The sequence below is a fragment of the Balearica regulorum genome, chromosome 20, assembly GCF_011004875.1.
Source record: "Balearica regulorum gibbericeps isolate bBalReg1 chromosome 20, bBalReg1.pri, whole genome shotgun sequence".
Taxonomy (NCBI): Eukaryota; Metazoa; Chordata; class Aves; order Gruiformes; family Gruidae; genus Balearica; species Balearica regulorum.
This window is the reverse complement of record NC_046203.1, coordinates 9,673,262-9,693,542: the sequence shown is the minus strand read 5'-3', so window position 1 is coordinate 9,693,542 and position 20,281 is coordinate 9,673,262.

Sequence of the window (20,281 nt, the reverse complement as noted above, 5' to 3'; positions counted from 1 at the left end):
AGGGAAAAAGGAGAAATTCAGACATGAGAGCTGAGGTGTTGTAAACAGATGATAGTAAGGCAGCGTAGCAGAGTCTTGAGAGGTAGAGTCACCATTGCTCTCTGAAAAGACAGAACTAAAATGATTCAAGAGGCAAGACACAGAGATGGCATAAAGGCCAACAGCAAATCTTTACTCTTTACTCTTAAGTCTGTTCTTTGGTAATTTACACATGAAAAACGCTCAAAGGGAAAAAAGCAGGGCAATTTAAAGTGGGATGCTGCATTAACCTTTTAGCATTTCCATTCACCTTCCTTTCTTCTGGTGTGTTGGTAGGACTGGGCTTCAGGAGAGCTCTTCTCCCTACAACACTGCAGCTCCCATCAACATCTGTAACTGCACCACACATCTGGCAAGCAAATGTAAACTTTCATGGATAAATCACTTTGATGCCAACACCAGTAACTAACTTGCAATTTAAAACCCTTCATCCCACCCACTGCAACATAAGCCAATCCACAAAGTTATGCCAGTTCTTGAAGATACCACAGTCCAAAGTAGTCTGAGGTGATACAGAGAGGATATTACCAGATTCTTTAAAAGTCTACACCAGAGAAGCCATACTGCAAACAGCTGCCCCACCTTCCTTAAATGCAAAACCAAGGATTGTTTCTGCCACCTTGCTGTCTCTGCAAATCTGTTTCACTAATAAAATCTCTTCCCAAAACAGTGTTGGTCTCAGCTGAAATGTGTTTACCTATTTTTCCCTAGCTATACAGAATTAGACCACACCACACCTCACTTCTCAGCTCAAGAAGTAAGGACAAGTCCCCTTTTCAATCTCCTCTATCAATAAAAAAAAAAAAAAAAATCAATCTCCACTAAATAGAAAAACAGTAAAGCTCATAAATCCCTGTCCCTACAGTTTCCAGGAGACAGAACAGGAATTGGAAAAGAAAAAGTTTCCTATAAAAATCACAAGTTAACAACATTAATTATTGCATTGCAACATCAATGGCTCATTGATTAAAAGAAGCATTTGTTGTCATGCAGAACACATTTAACATCCTTTGTATCTATCACTGTGAAACAACAAAAAAAACCCCTAATAGTCAAAGTCTCATTACCTCCCTGGTTTTAGCACTCTCTCCCCCCTCTCATGGTCATGTCATTTATGCCTTTTTTTCCATCTCCCTTCTTTGCACCTTAGGGCAGCCATCTAACTTCTGTCAGCTTTGCAGCTTTAAATCAGAAATTTTGGATTCTCATAGGAACAAGGAGATACATATCCAGTAATGACTATGAGACACTGTGTTCAATAACAGAAGAGTCAAAAGGCAGCCCTTCCTGTGAGGCAGATATAATTTATCTCATTTTGAGGAAACAGAGGCACACAAAGGTTAGATGTCTTGCCCAGGGCTTCAGTGCGTCATTCTAAAGCCAGAGGTTGGAGCAGGGAGCCCCGAGTTCTTGATTCTTTGCTCTAATCACTTAACTACTTTTCCTCTTCAGCATTTATTTCCTCTTTCATGACTGATGACTCAGCTAGTGTCTAAGGAGGGCATTATATACAACTTCATGATGAGAGGCTAATTCCTCCTCAACACACTTGGGTATAACATGACCCAGTGTTACTGAGATAATCGGTCCATTGTCTCAGCATGTTAATTGAGACAAATAGTGTAATGACTCATGTTGAGGTGTCTGCTTCAGTGTTTCCTCTTTGTTTTCTGCTCCTGAGATTAATGCCTTCGTTTCTTGGAGGTGACTGCTGATGTTCCTCCTCTCTTAGCACTACTGCTAGGATACTGTGTGTGCTTGTGCTATCTCATTTGCAAACTATTCTGCTTATTCAGATTTGCTATTTTCAGAGTCTTTGGAGAATTCTTTTTCCATACCAACTGTTTTTGAGGTTAAAAGCAAATGAGAAGAATGGAATCAAAACAGCAACTCCCCTTCCACCCCCTTCGTTTACGCTCAAAAATGTGAACCCATCATTTATAAGCTTCACCATTTGGGATTACGGTTAAATGATTTTATCAGTCAAACATTAGTCAGCTGTTAATCAGGGGATTTCTGTCTGAGCTTTCAATATGGGAGCCAGGGACCTTCACTCACAGGGCCATGGATGAAGGAACAGAGGGCAAACAGTGGGACCCAATTTCTTTACAGCAGGGCCTGGTATTTGGTATTTGCCATGTTTGTGTTTTCACCTTTGGAGAGGAGTCAGTTCCACATAACTAGCTGCTTGAAAAAACACCATCTAAGTCACTCCTCCAGATAGCAAACCCACAGCTTCCAGAGCTGAAAACACAGGCTGTTAAAACTTGAGCCCAAGCCAAGATTGTGACACTTCCTCACTAATGGATAGCTGAAACTTGGGATCCACTACTTACTTTCCTCTTTTAATCCCAGTAGGTTGCAATCAAAGCAAATCAAAAGGATTTCCTTTGACCTCTCTAGCTGTATCTTACCTGAGATTTGTTTCTCCCAGCTGGTAAAGAACAGCACAGCCAAGGCAGTCAAGAGGCACTGTGACTCGTAGCCACACACAGGACCAGCGGTCACCTTTGCTTGCATTCGTAGATGGCTCATCTAAACACTCTTTGCAAGCAGCCACATGCTTCTCCCTGTATTTGAGGCTGGCTAGACACGAGCCTACGTCAGGCTAATAATCATAAGGACCTTTTTACAGGTCTCTGAAAGCCCTAGGCTTGTTGCCACATCAGCATGGCTGCACAGCTTCTACACAGAGGCCAATTCATACACAGATGGCTTCAGCGGGCACTAAAATACACACACAAAACCATAGAACCAGGCTCTGCATTTCTTCAGAACAATCTATTTCTTCATTTCAAAATCTCACCAAGGGGGAGAAAGGAAATAGCCCTTATATAGGTCCCTGCAATTTTACTCTTTAAGGGCTATATAATCCCACGTATCATTTGAGATTACTCAGCAGACATGGCTGAATTCAACACTCACACCTTTTCCCTAAGCTTGCAATCAGTGGTTAGACGTGAACCACTACTCCTCTCAAATCAAAATATTGTTTGGTGTTAACAGCAGAAGCTAAACATATTATTAAAGCTCAAAGATTTTTAACATAGTGAAAGGCTTTGAAAGAATGCCTCCTATTCAGTGGAAATTAAAATCTTCCCTAAGAAATCCACTGTGAATTAAGCCAAAGCACGCACAGAAAAAAACCCAAAACATCCCAGAGCTGCACTGTAACCATCCATGGTCATACTCAGCATCAGTACGTTACTGCATATCAGGCACGGCCACAAGGGAGTTTAGCAAGAATTGTTTAAGGATTTAACAAAAGGGCACCAGTCTGTGTATAGACAGAACTCAAAGCAGTTCTAGCCAAGTCAATATAGTGGAATTTATTGCTAAAGGCAGTAGCAAAAGTGGTGAAAAATTGGCTCTTTTGACAACTTGTAAAAAAAAAATAAATTACCAGGCTAGCCTTTGCAAAGTCAGCTATCATCAGAAACATCCATACCTCTACCAGCCAGCCCATCTGCAGTTGGGCTTTCCACAGGGTCCCTCAAATGAAGCAGGAAGACGTCAGCCACATACAAGACCACGGATATGATGGATATGGAGGCTGCAGAGGTATAGCTGACATAGCTTTTAAAGACGCAAAACCTTGATCTGTGCTTTGCACTGTCAGTTGAGACAGGTTAGAAGACGACAGCACCAGAGGGGAGCAGAGCACTTGTGCACTTGGCTGTGAACAGCAGTTAATGGTGAGGCAGCACATACGTAGTCATCTATTTTTACACAACTTTATTCATCAGGATTGTGTGGAGGTGTTAAAAGCTAGATGTAGTGACAAATTTTGGTGCCAAAATACAGCCTTAATTCTTCAGCAAGGTGCTGCCCCCTCCCACCCTTGTGACGTGGAAAATACTCGATTTGGATAAAGATAGAAGGTGTCACTTGGGAGTCTCTTAGCTGCCCCCAAGCACATGGTTTCAGTTATGCCCTTCATAACTGATTAAATTCCAGACTTTTGGGGATTTTGTATCCAGCCTGGAAATACAATACATAAACACAATACAATCACATTCAAAACAATTTCTGAAGAAGAAGTTTGTTTCCTGGTGAGTGGTTAAAGTGCCACCAAAATATTTGGCTGTCACTAAAGAAATGGGTTTCCCCTCTATGCTCGGCTAGCTAAAATTGAAAGACAGCTTTATGGGCTCTTTCTAAATGTTTAAATGAGGACATGTCAGAAAGTTCAGCCTGAAACAAGAAAACACTTTTTTTTCCCCTCTCCATTGCAGTTTTCTGTAATTTCCATCTGACTGTTCAAGGCTGGTCCTCTCAGGGATAGAAATACCCAAGGGAAGCTCTAAATATCCAGACATTACAAAGATATTTTATGTGCAAGAACATTATTCAGCTGATGTTTTTGTATAGTAGATGAGAGACACTAAACGAGGCCATTAGCTGCATAAACAACCCAACTCCATATTACAACACTATTTCAGTTTTGTCCTTACAACTACACCCTTACAACAACATCCCTTACTGTGCTAAGCTAAAAAACTGAATTATGTCAACACAACAAATTCTGAGCCTCATAGCAGCTAGGGAAGAGCAAAAACATTAGAATAATTGAACTTGAACTTTATAATGAGTAAGTTAAAGGTAACACCTGCTATTTGACATCTGGAGTTTAATCAGTGAGGATTAGGAAAGAGCGAGGCACCCTAATGCCCACTCCCTTCCTTCAGCCATTCTGCCAAGCTGAACGGGCTACAGTACGCACAACAAGCAGAGCTTTGCTCCAGCATATTCAAATTCAATTCGCAAACCCTTGAGGGGATACAGAAAACATATCATTCCTATGTGTACAAACGTGCTTCTTTATGGCTTTTTGGCCAAGTACACCCATTTAAGACCTTTCATTCTTGCTGCCAAAACAAACACAGTTCTTGTTTATCAATTGAAGAACAATGAAGTTACATGTTATTTAATTTTCACTGAATTTATCTGACCCTGCACAATTGCTTTAAAAAAAAAAAAAAAAAACCAAAACAGATAAAACAAATTATACCAAAGGATTCAAAGTGAAGAGATGAAATGCAAGCTGGGCATATGAAAGAAAGGTTTCAAAACCAAGGTCAACATTATTTTGAGAAATGCAGGACAAGTCTAAGCTGTCTTGTTTTAACTGCTGCCCACCCCTCTCTTGCCTGCTCCCCTGCCCAGCACAGATCTTCCTGTTACAGCCTCAGACACAGTCCTGAGTCTGGTCATTGTGCTTAAGAGTACTGCAAAACCTCTGCAAGGGCCAGTTAACGTCCCAGTTGAGACCTACAGCTACAAAAGAGAGAATTTGCTCTCTTGGAAGCCATCATAGATTCCATCCTATGTGTCATCCCCCCACACTTTTTTTTTTCTTTGTCTGTTTTCGATGCAAAAGCAGTTTTCAAAAAACAAAGGGTCCACTGAATGATTTACTAAATTCTGAATTTAGTAAAAACTAAACTGTGCCATACACTTAATTCAAACAGCTGGAATATATATATATGTTTTCAATGGGCTCTAAGAGGAGAGGAAGGAAGGGAAAAAAAAAAGAGAGAGAAAGTGTTTTAAAGACAGCAAAGCTCTATTTTCCAGATTTCCAGAGAATCCATGGGGAACTATATTCCCTAGAGGAAGATGAATGAATAGGGACTACATACAAAATCATTTTATAGTGTGTGGTAGGGGACGTGGAAGAAAAGGTGTTGGGTAACAGTGACAGAAGGAAATGCTAGAAACACAGAAAGGAAAGAAAAGTGCCAGTGAAAAAGAGATCACTGCTGTCGGAATCTGACCTTCGGCGGGGCTCTGCAGAGCAGATGCAGCAATTCTTGCCTTGTAGATGCAGTGCTGTGTTTTGTAATTGGACGTTGTTGCAGGGGGGCTGCACAGTGAGCTCTTTGTAGTGGTTCTTTTAATGGTCTCCTGTTCTCGGGGCTGCTTGTGGAGGCTGGAAGGGAGACAGAGGGCAGGGTAAGATAGGAGAAACATGTTAGAGGGCTGAGAGACAGAAGAGAATAACGGCAAAATAGATTTCCCCGTGGGCTGCGGTGGCAAAAACATATACCAGAGGTTTGAGGGCTTGGAAAGCTGAAACAGAAGATTTAAATTCAAGGCAAGATAACATTTTCTTTTAGGAGCTCAGACTATTAACATTCCAGTTGTAGCTGTGAATGGGCCTAGATAACCCACTACCCTGAGCATCCCTCCATCTTCTTGGGCTGACAGGCTCAGCCTACGCCAGGCAGGAAGCTGAACTTTCATTTGTTTTCCGATTCACTGTCACCTCTGTCCTGAGAAAGGCTATATGCAAGTAAATCACTCTGCCAACTTCGTCAAAGAAAATGCTTTATCTCTCCTAACATTCAAGAGTCCAATTTCCCAAAACATAACTGTACTTGTACATTGGTTCAATGCTTTTTTTTTTTTTTTAAGATCTTATTTCAGTGAAATTGGAGAATAACAGAAACCTAAGGCCTCTATTAGATATGTTCACCTTTAAGGAGAATTTGACAGAAATGGATAATCCTGCTACAGGCTGCGGGGAGTTTGTTCAAGAAACCACACACACAGACCCTACTGTGTTTAGGTTTTGCAATTGTTCAGATCCCATTATTTTCAACCTTGATAAATTCTGTCAGACATTTTGATAGTAACACCTAAACTCTGAGTTTCTTGCTCCCTTTAAGGCATCTCTGCTCTCTAATGCCTTCTCCCAAACTACCGTTTCAAAATAAACAAAAAACATTTAGAACAACTGAAAGAAGAAAATTTGGAAACGGATGCATAGTTTTCACACCCATCCCCTGCATCACCAATAAATCACCATTAACAGCTTTGTTTGTTTATTTTTAAATTGCAAGATATCAGTCAGTCCATCCTGGGGATGAGAGCAGAAAGGTAACTCTAGCAGAGCATCATTACAAGTGTCACACCTTCAAAAAGAAGTTCCACTGATTTTAAACAACTCCCATTTCCAAACATCAGCAGAGGATATGCATACAACCACATAACCTGTGATGACCTGGAAAACACTTCGCTTGCTTCCTCAATTCTTTGTCCACGCTTATGACTTCTATCTCTTAGTTTGGACAATGACAACTGTTCCAAATGCATATCCTTGACATCAACATATACTGTAGGTGCTTAAAGCTGTGGACTTTGGATTCACTCATGTGCCAATATGGCCTGCTGCAGTATCATATGGATCTGACGTGCAGTGCCATGACCCAGCTGTCACATACAGCCAGTTGTCTGGTCTGCTGTAGTATTCTCTGACACACGTGACTCAAATCTGAGAGCAATTGTACCTAAGGATATACCAAAATCCATGCAGAAGCTAGTCTGGTACTGTGGCTCCTCGTAAGCAAATATGCACCATCAGGCATGTGCTATATGATTGGGTAGATCAAGCACTGGGCCAACAGCAAAGTTTCATGGTCTGCTGTAGGGAGACAGTCTGCTAAAGCTAGAGTCAGATCCTTCCATGCTGAGTCCCAATTTCTCCCAGAAATGCCTTATTTGAATTTCTCCCATTTGGACACCACCTGCCTTTAATTCTTCTTTCCTTTCTACAAGTCAAAAATGGCAAGCTGTATTCCTAGTGAACATCAGTTCTACCGAAACCTTCAGTCTTATGATCCCAAGATTTAGTTAGCTTCAGCAAACAGTACCAGCTGAGAGGTAAAAACACAAGTACCCCCATGGACATAAGAGTGCCTGTGCCCCTTTTATATATGTACACAGCCAGCTCAAGGGAAAGCAAACACACAAGGCAAGCAATCAGGGTTCAACACCCTTCTCTGTCCAGGTCCCAAATGCCCATGATTAAGGCAGACATCATAACCAGCCAGCAATGTCTCTACTCACATGCTCAACAGATCTTCCACTTGGAAATCTTCCACGTTCCAGGAGGAAGAAACTGTGTTCTTCTACTTAAATAAGTTATAGCCTGATAATTAGAGTACCTACTTGGATGCAGGAGATACAGGTTTGAATCTTTTCAGGAAAAAGAGAAAACTGAGCCAGAATCTTACAATTGACTGAATGCCCCAACCTTTAGTCTGCCTAGAGAAAAGGTAGGAACACCACTTTGATGAGACTCTGTTTTGCTTTACTTAGACCCCAAGCACAACAAGTATTTGCAATAAAATAAGTTTTTTAAGGGATGGTTTCACTCCAGAGAGAAATGGGAAATATTGAAAATATAATTTGATTCAACTAGGTATCTAAATCTGGGCCAAGAATAAATAGACAAACAATTCCTCAGACAATCCATCTATTTAATCCATCCTGTTCCCAATTAAAGTGTCTTGGTTTTTTTCTTCTACTTCTAACCCAGTTTCTTTCTCCACACCCTTCTCCTAGTTCCCTCCTGATTCTCTCTCATTCCTTCAGCTTCCTCCACAGAGAGCTGGGCCAGGCCACCGCAGCTGGCAACAACAGGCTATGCCCCTGCTTTGATGCAACTCACTGTCCTGTTACCAACTCAGGGTACCCTCAAGGACCTACTGGACTCATGCAAAACCTTGACCTGCTGGCTTCCTTGAAGCAATGCAGAATTTACGCAGCAGAAACCTCCCATTTCATTAGACATCGCAGAATTTTTTTTACAGGGACTGGTGTCAGCTTGAACATGTGGCAATTGGAAAGGCAACATTTGTACTCTGGGAACAGCAAAAGCTGTTTCCTTTGCTTTGTAATTAGATCTTCAAGTTGGCTTAATCCATGTGCTGCATAAAAAGGCTTATTCTTCTTAGCCTCAGTCACTCCAGTTGGAAAAAAAAGATGTCTGTCAAATTGCTCTAAAAGGTATCCTTAAGCCTGTTTTGTGGCATAAACCCCAAAATTTACAAACAAGTGGATCTCACATAATTGAAAGGAGTCCAGCACGGTTAAACACTGGCTGTGGATGACATAAGCATGGGCATACCTTCTGCAGCTCTGGAATGGGAACATTATCAAACATTTTGAATCCAAACACAGGAATCGCCTTCCTCTCAAGAAGTTAGATTGTTCTAATTCTTCCCATTATGCTTTGCATGTCTACCCAGAAGTGTAAGCTTCCTTTACCCTCTCAATCCCAGCTTTCCAGGAGGCTGAGGAGGGGAAACAAAAAATCAAGGGGACTGTGGGTGTCTGAGTGTCTCCTATGCAAAGTGTGGGTAATGGTGCTAACCTCTTTTGAGAGCTACAACGAAGAGTGCCACACAAGGACATTACTAACAGGAGATGAGTGCTTTGTAAAATTTTGTCCCATATTTTACAAGAAAAACATGCCTGTAAACTCTGGCCTGAAAAATCTTTTTAATTCCAAGTTTGCTGTGAAATACAGAAAAAAAACATAGCACAAGTCAATTCTCCCATTTTGTAAAAATAAATCTCAGTATGAGATCCACATGGACTACATTTTCTCCTGGGCCATTCTTCCCCTACTGGGAACTAAAGCAGATTTCTAAAATTCTCCCAGCAGGAAATATTCTGTGATGTCTCTACTCCACCACAGCACCATAGCATCAGAAACCATACAGTCCTTATGCCTAATTTTGTTCTAACGAAGTTTATTCATGGGCCATCTTATTTTCATCAGCAGAAGGAAGTCCTTGAGAGCAGCTCTGCATTCAATTTCTTCATTGGCAAATTCAGTTTGAGATTACCCTATTTTCCCCCTCAATAAATTGTTTCTAACATCCTGGGCAGAATTTGGGGGTTTTTTGTTCTTTTTTTTTTTTTTTTTTTTTTTTTTTTTTACTTTCAGTTTTGGCAATGTAATTCTTCATTAGACTGCACTTTAAACTAGGTCTGTGAAGTGATCTGCAATTAACTAATCCAATAAATAAATCCATACCACTTCTCTTTGTAATTCCCTTCCCACACACACATCCCTGCATTGTTTTGCTGACCTAGTTTAGAAAACCTCTGCTCCTGAAAATTATTTGGTACAAGTAAGGACAAGTTTAGCTGGGTGACAGTGTGTGGAGCTGGGAACTCTTTTTATCATGAGCTTTCGTATCAGAGGAATCTTAACAGCAAATCATTAAATTTGAAATTATCCTTAAGTTCTGAGTCACTTTGAGAGGTTTCATGCAGATGTATTATGTCCTGGGTTGTGGCCATGCAAAATAATTACTTATTCCTCATCAAGGCACAGAAATAAGAAAGAGTATTTATATTTTGACTATTTGACAGAAACATTGAGAAATTCAACAATTAATCCAGCCTCGGAGTACAAAATGTTCATAGTTTTCCCTAAAATTAAGGTGTTGAGTTTCCTCAGAAAAGTTGAAAGTTCAATTAGAGAACTGAAAACTTCCAACTGTAGAATTTAAAATAAACATTTTTCTTAAAAATATATGGGTCTTCCTAGGGAAGTATTTTCAGTAATTTTCAATTATTTGAGAAAAAGGTTTTGGTGCAAAATATATCTGACTAGTACCAGTAATTACACAATCTGTCATTAGAAAAATGCCACATTTGCCATCCGTAGCACCTTACAACCATGACCTTGTTTCCGCTTAGGAAAAAAGTCATTGTGACAGATGCAGCAGCAATGTATGCACAACCCCCAGCGAAAGCATACCATCTTCAGACAGATCAAGCGATCTGACAGCAGTGCTTATTGCTGTGCTCGTGATAGACAGGAAGAAGTATCTCTGAAGAACCTTTTTGCCTCTATCAGGAGGTTTCGTAGACAGCTCCTCCTTGTTGTCTACCCGTACCATTCCATGAATAGATTTGTTAGGGGTACACACTGAAAAATAAGTTTTTACTTGTCTTTTTTTCCTATTAAAAAATAATAAAATCGTAAGAATTCAAGGGAACACCTCCCACCTATGGACTTAATGCCTAATTTTACCTGCACCATTCATATCATTAGCTGATTTCATTTGAAGTAAAATAAAGCCTAAAACACCCAAGCCTGTTGTCCTGTATCACGATAAATTGATGCGCATTGTACAGCAGTGGCTGAATTACAGGTTTTAGATCAGAAGCTAGGAACCTTGCTCCAAAGAAACAGGCAAAACATAACTGATCAAACAGCATGCGTTAGGTCTGGGGTTTTATTTTGTTTTTAAAAAAACTTCATGCAACCATTTAGCTTGCTTCAGTTCTATGGAAACCAGAGGCCAGTCAGCAGGAAAACATCAAGAAGTTAAGCGCTGATTTCAACTCACTTCCAGCAGCCGAGGGCATAGTGAAGATCATTCCCTTGCCCCCAGCTTCTCCTGGGGTATGAATCCCATTAGCTCAGTATCGTGAGACCACAGAGTGAAACAGAGCATAGCTTCAAAAACTAGCCCAAAGCACTCTAAGAACCAGAGCAAATTAGTGCAAACGATGGGAGGATGGTTGCCAAAGCAATCTTTGCAGTTGTTCTCTCCTGACTTTGGGTGGCAAGAGAACGGGGGTGTTGTGCCACAGCCTGCAGCTTCACACGATGTCAAGGGAAAAGATTAGCTCATCTTTCAGTGACAGACAGGAGCTTGGCCTGTGTTTTTTCACAAACATCACCCTTCCCAAGGGAGCGAGAATTTACACCCTGTCTGTCTCAAGCAATAAGTGTCAGTTATCAAATGCAAACCCGCCGCCTTCTAGTCAGCACTTCTCCAGAATGACAAGCAGCTGGAGGGAAACAGCACAATAACCCATTGAGTATGAGAAAGAGAAAGCTTTTTGCCACAGGGCAGTGTTACAGGTCTTTCTGAAGCTTAAGGAAAGGTAATTAGAGGTCTTGTATAATCTGTTCCAGTCACGTCTGGGCTGTAATGGAAAAAGGACCTCCACAGCTCTTCTAAGAAACGTAACATACTGCTGGAGACGCTCTTTAAACATATGGCATTTTCAGTGTAGTCCCCAATCATGAATGCTGTGTGAAATACTTACAGTACTGGATAACCTTTGCAGTCCAATGGCTTTACAGTTTTTGTATTTCAAATACACATAAAAGCTTACCCAATTTAATGCCTTTTAACAGCTTTCAGCCAAGTCAAACCTACAGTAGAAGACACGCAAAGAACATCTGCCTGCACTTGTGATGGAAAATTAAACATCACTAATCCAATTGTGACTACTTTGGTAAAGGTACTGACAAAAAACCCCAAAGAAATAAGCCTGGTTCAGCATCGCAGCCTGGATCTATTGGAGTAAGCATCTAAAATAAAGTTGCAAATCAATGTGAAAAACAGGCAAAAGCCAGTGCCACCTCAAAAACCTCTGCCATAATCAAAGTTTGTAAAAATTATCATAAAAAGAAAAAATGTCCCAAAGTTTCCCACAGTAGAAAAGGCAGTTTTGCTATGATAAAAGCCACTTGAAAAAAAGAAGAGGTGGCCAACTGATGAATGCAGCAAAGCTAAGGAAACCCATTTGGAGAAATGGCTTATGGCATGCTGAAAGTGCTTGGTATCCGCCAGGCACAACAGGTGTGAGAGGAAGACCAATGTGTTTCCTTAAATCTGAAGGCAAAGGGAAAATACACAAAAGAAAAAAGAAATTAAAAAAAAAAAGACAGAAAACACGGAGCTAGTGGCTTTCAAGTAGTAGCCAGTACTGTTGAAATGACAGATCCCTCTCAAGAGCTTTTAAACACATTGGAAGCATCTACGTCTTCCCAGGAACTCAAAGTCGAAGCAGACAAGGTAGGCAAAGAAAGGAATGGAAAGGGGAATAATTATCCAGAATTTGTAGATGGGGAACAAAGGGACTAAGTTACTTGTCACACAATACCTTGTGTTTCAAATACCTAATCCCATAGTCTAGGCAATAAAGACCACCCTTTCTCTTGACAGTGTATTTTTAATTGCACACAATCCAAAGGAAAGGAAGGCTCTATCACTGAGGAGTATTAATCCTCCTAATTAAGTGGAGTAGTTGGAAAGCAGTTAAGAAAACAAGTGAAAGAATGAAAGGAAACTAGCTGAATAACATCAGAAATAAACCCTAGACTTCTTGCTAAATATGACACTTCCATCAGTCAGAGGCCCCAGGGGAGTGCAATGCTGGAGACAGATTGGTATTTCTTGAGGAACATTAAAAGCCTGAGAAGCATTTTAAGTAGTACAATATATAATAGCACCACAGAGCCCCACTGGAGTGGGGTACAGCAAGCGGGAGGTCTGAATTGTATCCCGTCAGCTCCCACTGCCTAAAGTAATTTCAGGCTATTTATTTGGCTTAGCATCTTCAGTAGAAATGACTGAATTCTAAAGTTCGCCTTAAAATAAGCATCTAAACTGAAGACATTAAAAATAAATAACCATTTTGCAAATGCTTTGCCTTTTACTTCTGCACCTCAGTCCATACATTAAGAATGGAAACCCCTGTCTTTGTAAAGTGGTCAGACACCTCTGATGGCATAAGAAGCAGTGGGATGCTCTCTTGTAATTAAGATACTTTTAAAGCCTCATAATTAGTGTAGTTGCCAATCAGCAGCTGTATTGGCAAGTCAGAGGCATGTTACAAATCTCTGTTAAGGAGATTTCCCTGACTTGACTGGGAATAAGTATTTTAACAAGCACGCTTTACTGACAGTCTTTGTGACTCTTCCTCTGCGACTACAAAGTGCTTAGGATTTCCTCCTAGCAATAAGTATTCACGATGCCTTAGCAACAACTTGGGTCTACTTCTCAATGTTAATTAAATTCTCATTTTCAGGTCATGTACTTAGTCTTCATTGCATAGTTATCAGACTTTCTGTTCTCATATTTTGCCTTTTTTTTTCCCCTCCCTCCTTTCTTTCAAGCTTGGCTGAAGCTTTACTTTTTCACATTTGTCCTTTTCCCGTTACACTTCTTGACCTCTGCAGCAGCTTTTCTCCACTACTTTTGGACTCTATACTTAGAGTCACCAAACATGGCTCTATTGTTGCCAGTTACACTGTGGAATTATTTAGTTATTTATTTTGCTAGTTCCTTTTATATCTTTCCCCCCTTTGTTTTTGATGATACATATTCCTTAGTTTTAACATTTTGACGATGAATAAATTCCTAGCCTCTTCCATAGCTTGAGCTTGAAGTCCTTGAGCTCCTCAGCCACATGACTTAATTCCCCACTTCCCTTAGTGTATCCATCTCTGTTCTTTCAAAATTAGATCAGACTTACTTTTGCTTCTTATATTATATCCCAAGTCACTAAGAAAATTAAATTGGTTGGAAATTTTTCCGCAGAAGGCATAAAAGCCTTTAAGTCCTCCATTCCCAAATTCAAACAATGGAATAAGAAAAGCCCTGTTGCTTCAACACTGTATAGGCAGCAATTCACAAAATTACAACAGTGTATGAAGGTCAGTAATGCAGCCAGTCCTCCTTAGCTGGAATTCCTGACACACAGAAGCTATTGTGCATCAGAAATGAGTAGAGGAGAGTTACTGAGGATTTCTTCCTCTTTCTGAGTAAACAGAGTCAAATACCACATCCAAGAAAACCCCCAAATCAGCAAAACAAAAGGTAATTGTGTTCTTCCAGGCCAAATATGGCCATAAGGAAAGGAGGAAAAGGCCTTTTGACCATGTGAAGAGAGACTTGTCAAAGACAACTTTTATTTAATTGTCATGCTATTTCAGCACAACTGTATGCCCTGCATTTCTAGAGAGAAAAAAATAAATTAAAAAAGCAACAATAATTGCCAAAGAACTGAAGCTGAACAAACAAAATACCAATCAACTTCCTGAGAAATGGACTTCAGTAAACTTTTTATTTGATCCTCTGAACTTGTAGAGTGAGAAAACGCAGGGGAGAAAAAAAGTCGTCTCAACTAAAGCATTCTTGCAGATAGACTTTTGAGTCCAGTGGTCCAAATGCACACACTATATTAAATCACAATACTTCATTTAACCGCAAAGACTTGGTTTCATCAGGATCTCATAATTTTTCTTTCAGAATGTGCAGTTTTATATTTTAAACAGTATTATAAATGAAGTCTGAAAATACTGTTTTGAAAGTAACAAGTGTATTCTAAAACAGAAGTTACACGAGTATCTTTGGCTCTCCCCATCTGAACAGATAAGCAGGGAAAGAAGATTGTGTGCTCATTACAACAGCTCAGCACTGCAATGAGGAGCTGAGATGAACAGAAAACACATTTTCCATACACTAAAAATATTCTGTAGCTAAAAAGAAGCTGGTGGAATTCTGTGACATTGGAGTCGCTAATGAAAAAACCCCAGAGATTTCAGTCACTAGCATTTAGTTTGGATTTTTATTATTTTTATGCCATTATAAAAACTTGATCTTTGGGAGATGTGGGATGAATTTTTATATTTCTCACAGAAAGTCAATTTGATCAGTGAGGCATAAAAAGATCCAACTGCAGTACATCATTAGCAAAAATTTAAATAGCCTCTTTCTAGCATAATGCCATTTCAGAAAGTAGCACTGCATTCCTCCCAGGAGGCCTGACATTTAAATATTTATAGGATCAAATGCTAATGACAGAAGATTTGATTGACCTTCTCTCCCTGCCAGCAGAGGACACAGCTCTATAATGTCTCTTCTAGTATTTTAACTGTGCTTCTTTTTAAGTGACAATACTTAGGGGTTTCCTCCCATTTTGTCTTTTGTTGTGTTTGAAGCCAGACTCATCAGCTTCATCGGCTCACGGGCAGGGACCTAGCTGTACCCTCAGTGTGGGTGCCAATCCAAAACTGGATGAGGTGCTACGCACTAAGAGAAATTAATGAAGCAACAGTTTTCTAGTAGTTTGTTATTTCAGCTCTCTAACTGCTCTTATTAGATCACATTCTTACTGAAATCATAAGATGGATTCACAACATCTCAGCTGATCCTGCAACATCATGTCAGTTAAGCTGATTTTGTGCTGATTTAACACAACTAGATCTGAACACATGAAGAGAACAGAGATTGTTCAAACACCAAACGTGAGCCCAAAGTGGTTGTAGATACACCAACCACAAAATAAATCCTTTAAAGTACTGGAATACTAACTTAAACACAAAATGCAAGTTTTAGGAACTCATCTTCCAAACTTCCTTGGTACCCCTGAGAAAAAAAATCTTATCCTAAAATTAAGGCAAATTGAGACAAATTAAGACTGAAGGATTACACGTATTCAACTGGCAAGACACAGAAAACGTTGAGTTAGCAATTCTTCTCTGCTGGAAAAGCTTTGGATTATCACTACAGGAAAGGAAAGTTCACCACATCAGGGAGCTGTTGTTGTTTAAAGTAATTATCTCCAACTAACTGGCATGATTTGATGTCTTAGAGCATGTTGGAATAACAGCACCTTACAAAATGAAGCTTTGCCTACATACAACAGCTAAAGTTATACAAAACCCCTGTGTATCAATGTGTTAACCCTTTCCTTCCCCACAGGAGAGGCATAGAAACAATCAGCTTCCTACTGATATTAATAAAACATTAATTTTGATAATCTGAGTTTTTCTTCAAAACACTGATTTCACACAGCAATTTTTACTTTTCTCTACTTGTCTCTGTAGGATCTACTACTACTAAAGTCCTCTGATATAACTATGTTAAATATGGAAAAAAGGACATCAACTATCTGCAAGAACCACTAGATGGATTAGAGCAACTTAAGTGTTTTCCCTCTCTGATGACATCTGATCTATTGCTGCTTTCTTCACTGAGGTCTTCGTCAGCACAAGGCTGCTAAGCTTTCCTCCAAAGCAGCAACAACCACAGCTGAAAGTTCGTAAGCACCTTTTTGCCATTCAAAGCAGCAAGTTAAGCCCTGAAATATCTTCAGAGCCCTGAACCTGCATTCAGAGAGAGGCATTCAGCAACACCTTATTCAACTGAGACCTCTATTCCCTCTGGGTTAACTGGAGTTTTTACAGGTCAAGTCACAGCTATATATAGAGAAACTTGCTAATTTATTGTTCTTGAATAGCATAATCTTACAAGGCTCTAAGTATGTTTCCCATTAGAAGTGACATTTGGATTTCAGGAAACAAAACAACATCGTCCACCACCCCCTGTTTTATTTTTATAGCCATTTCCAATTAGTTGTTTGTTAAATTGATTTTAGTGTTTGATGTATTCTGTATTTAAGCAGGACAGAATGTGTTGTACCTTAGATGTCATTTCATGTAACATCTTCTGAAAAAAATTCACATATCCACTGTTGATTCTAAACACAAATAGAATGTATTAATCAATGACAAAGGCAAAAGAACTCAACAGAAACTAACTGGCTGCATTATGGAATAAGTGATTGCTCCATAACATTCTGCACATAGATGATGAGCTTTTCTTTCTCCTGGCAGACCTCAAAAGTGGACTTTTATCACGACAGACAGGACATCAGAGGGTTTCAAATTATTAAAGGCAAGAACAAATTACAACTTTCACCCTCCCCCAAAAAGATTAACGTAAAGCACCTTGGGATTTGTCTACACAAAAAGCTTCATATAAAATAATTGTTGTAAAAATACTTGCCAGCATTTGTCAAATGCTGTCCTTTGAATAGTTGACATCTCTATTAAAACCTCCCTCAATTAGTATTCCATTCAGCATTACTAAATGGTAAGTGTCAAGCAGTCACAATAGAGTCCCAGCTGATGCAACTAAAAAAGAATCTAATGCAAATTCCAGCAGGCTTCAGATGTAGTTTTAAAACACTTTTCTTAGCGCCTAGCTTTCTATTTGCTGGCAGATGCTTTTGTAGACCTGCTAACTTTTGAAGCCAGCAAACAGTAATCACCCAGGCAGAGGTTGCATCAGCAGAATAAGCACAGCAACAATGAATAAGACTCCGTATTTTGAATGAAACTTGAGCACAGTTGCCAATATCAACAGGTACCACACCATTGTTTCTTGGAGATTCATCTGCTTGTGTAAGCTGTCCCAGTTCTCTCTGGCAAAAAGGAAAAGCTGCTTTCAAATTTCACCTACATCAGCACCAATGAGGAGTAACACCACAAAAACAGAATTAGTTCCAGTTTATATCAAGATTACTGAGGTTGAAGCCCTTAAAATTTCAATTTTCCAGTCAGTGAAATGAAGACAGTAAATAATACTTGCCTACCATAAGAGGGAATTGGGCTGACGCATTAACATTTCCTCAGTGTTCAGAAAGTTCTAGCTCAAATAATTCACATATTCTAAATTTGCCTCAAGTTCATCCTGTGCCTAATGCCAGTGATTTTAATCAGCTTACACCAAAAGATGTTTGGTCAGCCTTTTCTGCCTCCAGCACACGGTATTTTCTGCTGCTGTGGCCAAATGCAACACAGATGGCTTCCTTGGTGTGCAGCCAAACACAGGTCTTCTTACCTGGCAGCAAATCCCCATGCCAGTGCACTGCTCGGTGACCCGAATGTATCTTCACATATGAAAAACAAGAAACCACATGGAACCCAAACTAAATTTCATTTCCCTTCCCACTTGCCAGCCTCCAGGAGCAGAGAAATTTTGCTTCAGGCTTTTTAATTAAAGCTTCCCTTCCACAGCTGTGCTGTGTTAGCACTGGACCCATTATTTGGCTTGCAACACACCTGTAGAGCCAACAGCTGAAGACATGAAACACAGAAATGTGTCAAACTAGAAAGGCTGAGAAAGATGGTTGCTGGTGAGACTTGGGTCAAAGCAGACAAAAAAGGTTAGGCTGTATTCTCCCTTGTCAGTGCATAGAAGCACTAGCAACAGAAGTACAGGAAGGAATGGGAATCCAGGAATTTGCATTCAGAAGTTTAAGAAAAAAATCCCTACATGACTTTGGTTAAGTCACAAAACCACATTCAAAATGTAATTTGTAAAAACTATAGTCTTGAATATCACCATTGGCTGTTGCTGAAATCCCCCATCAACACCTCAGTTTACCACTTCAAAATTCTCCCTGTGCTTTAGCTTTGCCTGCACTTCTGTGCATTACCAAAACACTTCAGTCCTGGTATTGAGTTGCTAACTGCCTATGCTCTGGCTATGCTTGAATGAGATCCCAGTTCTGCATAACCCTCCTGTTTGACCAGTTACAGTACATTCAGGACTCATAATACAATAAAGTCCGAGAGAATATATTAACAAACATAGGTATCTTAAAAGATAAGCAGAGAAAGAGGTAATGTTCTCTTTTCTCATGTACAGCTTCCTAACCCATAGGAGTAATGCACAGGAAACCTCTCAAAGAGTCATAACTACAGAGTCATAGGCTATTCCTATACCGTTTGGCAGGTATAGCTTCATTAGATTATCTATAAAATTATTAAGAGTTAAGAGGTTTGCAGATGCTACAGTAACAGGGAACAGTCAATAGAAATATAGTATCTATCTTCAATAGATTGCCAGTTGAAACTAATAGCCATGTTTAGTTTCTTTCCCCATTGAAATGGGAAAACAAGCCTGTTACAATGTTTTATTGTCATTTTATGAAGAAAGTGACATGTGTTGGGGATTAACATTAATGAAAGAATCAAAACCTCATAATTTTGGAACAGTGTGTCCTGGAATGCAAGGAAAAATTTTGACCTAAAAGTCAAGATTCATTTTCACAGCAAGTATTTCCCATTTTCTGTCAAAGACAACAAAAAGAAAATAGCAGATTTAATGAAAAATAAGCTGAAGCCCACAATCTCAGTACAAAATAGGGACACGGCAGATATCTAAAAATGAATTACACCCTTTTGGCTAAATTGTTATGCCAGAGAGGCCACACATGAAGCAATCACATGAAACCTGGGACTGCAGTGCTGCAGGAAGCAGATGCATTGAAAGGGGAGGACATGGAGAGGGGCTAGAACTTTTCACCAAGACAAAAATACTGAACACCAAGCTGCCCCTGCAGCTGGGCCTGGTGAACTCCAAAACATAACAATACATGGTCCTATTTGTAGTACCAGGCCCTTAATAAATTGGGAAGCACATGAAAAAAAGGTAATGCATAATTAGCATAACAGAATTATGACAAACTCTAGCTGATTGTCGAGCTGTCCATTGCTTAATGGAAGGTAGTGCTTCCTCAACCCTAGACATTTCTGCATTTCAACCCAGGTGGTCATACCTTACTCAAGGTCACTGAGCAGTAGAATTTTACCACAAAATGCTGCAAGGATTATCTTAAGAGCAAGCTGAAGTCCCTCCACCTCCAACCAAAACAGGTTTACATATCCCAGTCCTTTTTTTTTTCCCTACAAAAGTATTTTATTTTTCCCATTGAAAGCAAGAGCTTCAAAGAAAGGGCTGGACTCATAGATACAAAGAACATTCAGAGCTATAATGAGGGGGTTTGCCATAGGGACAGTATTTTTTAAACAAGGAGTTTAAATTTCTCATGGGCAAATTCA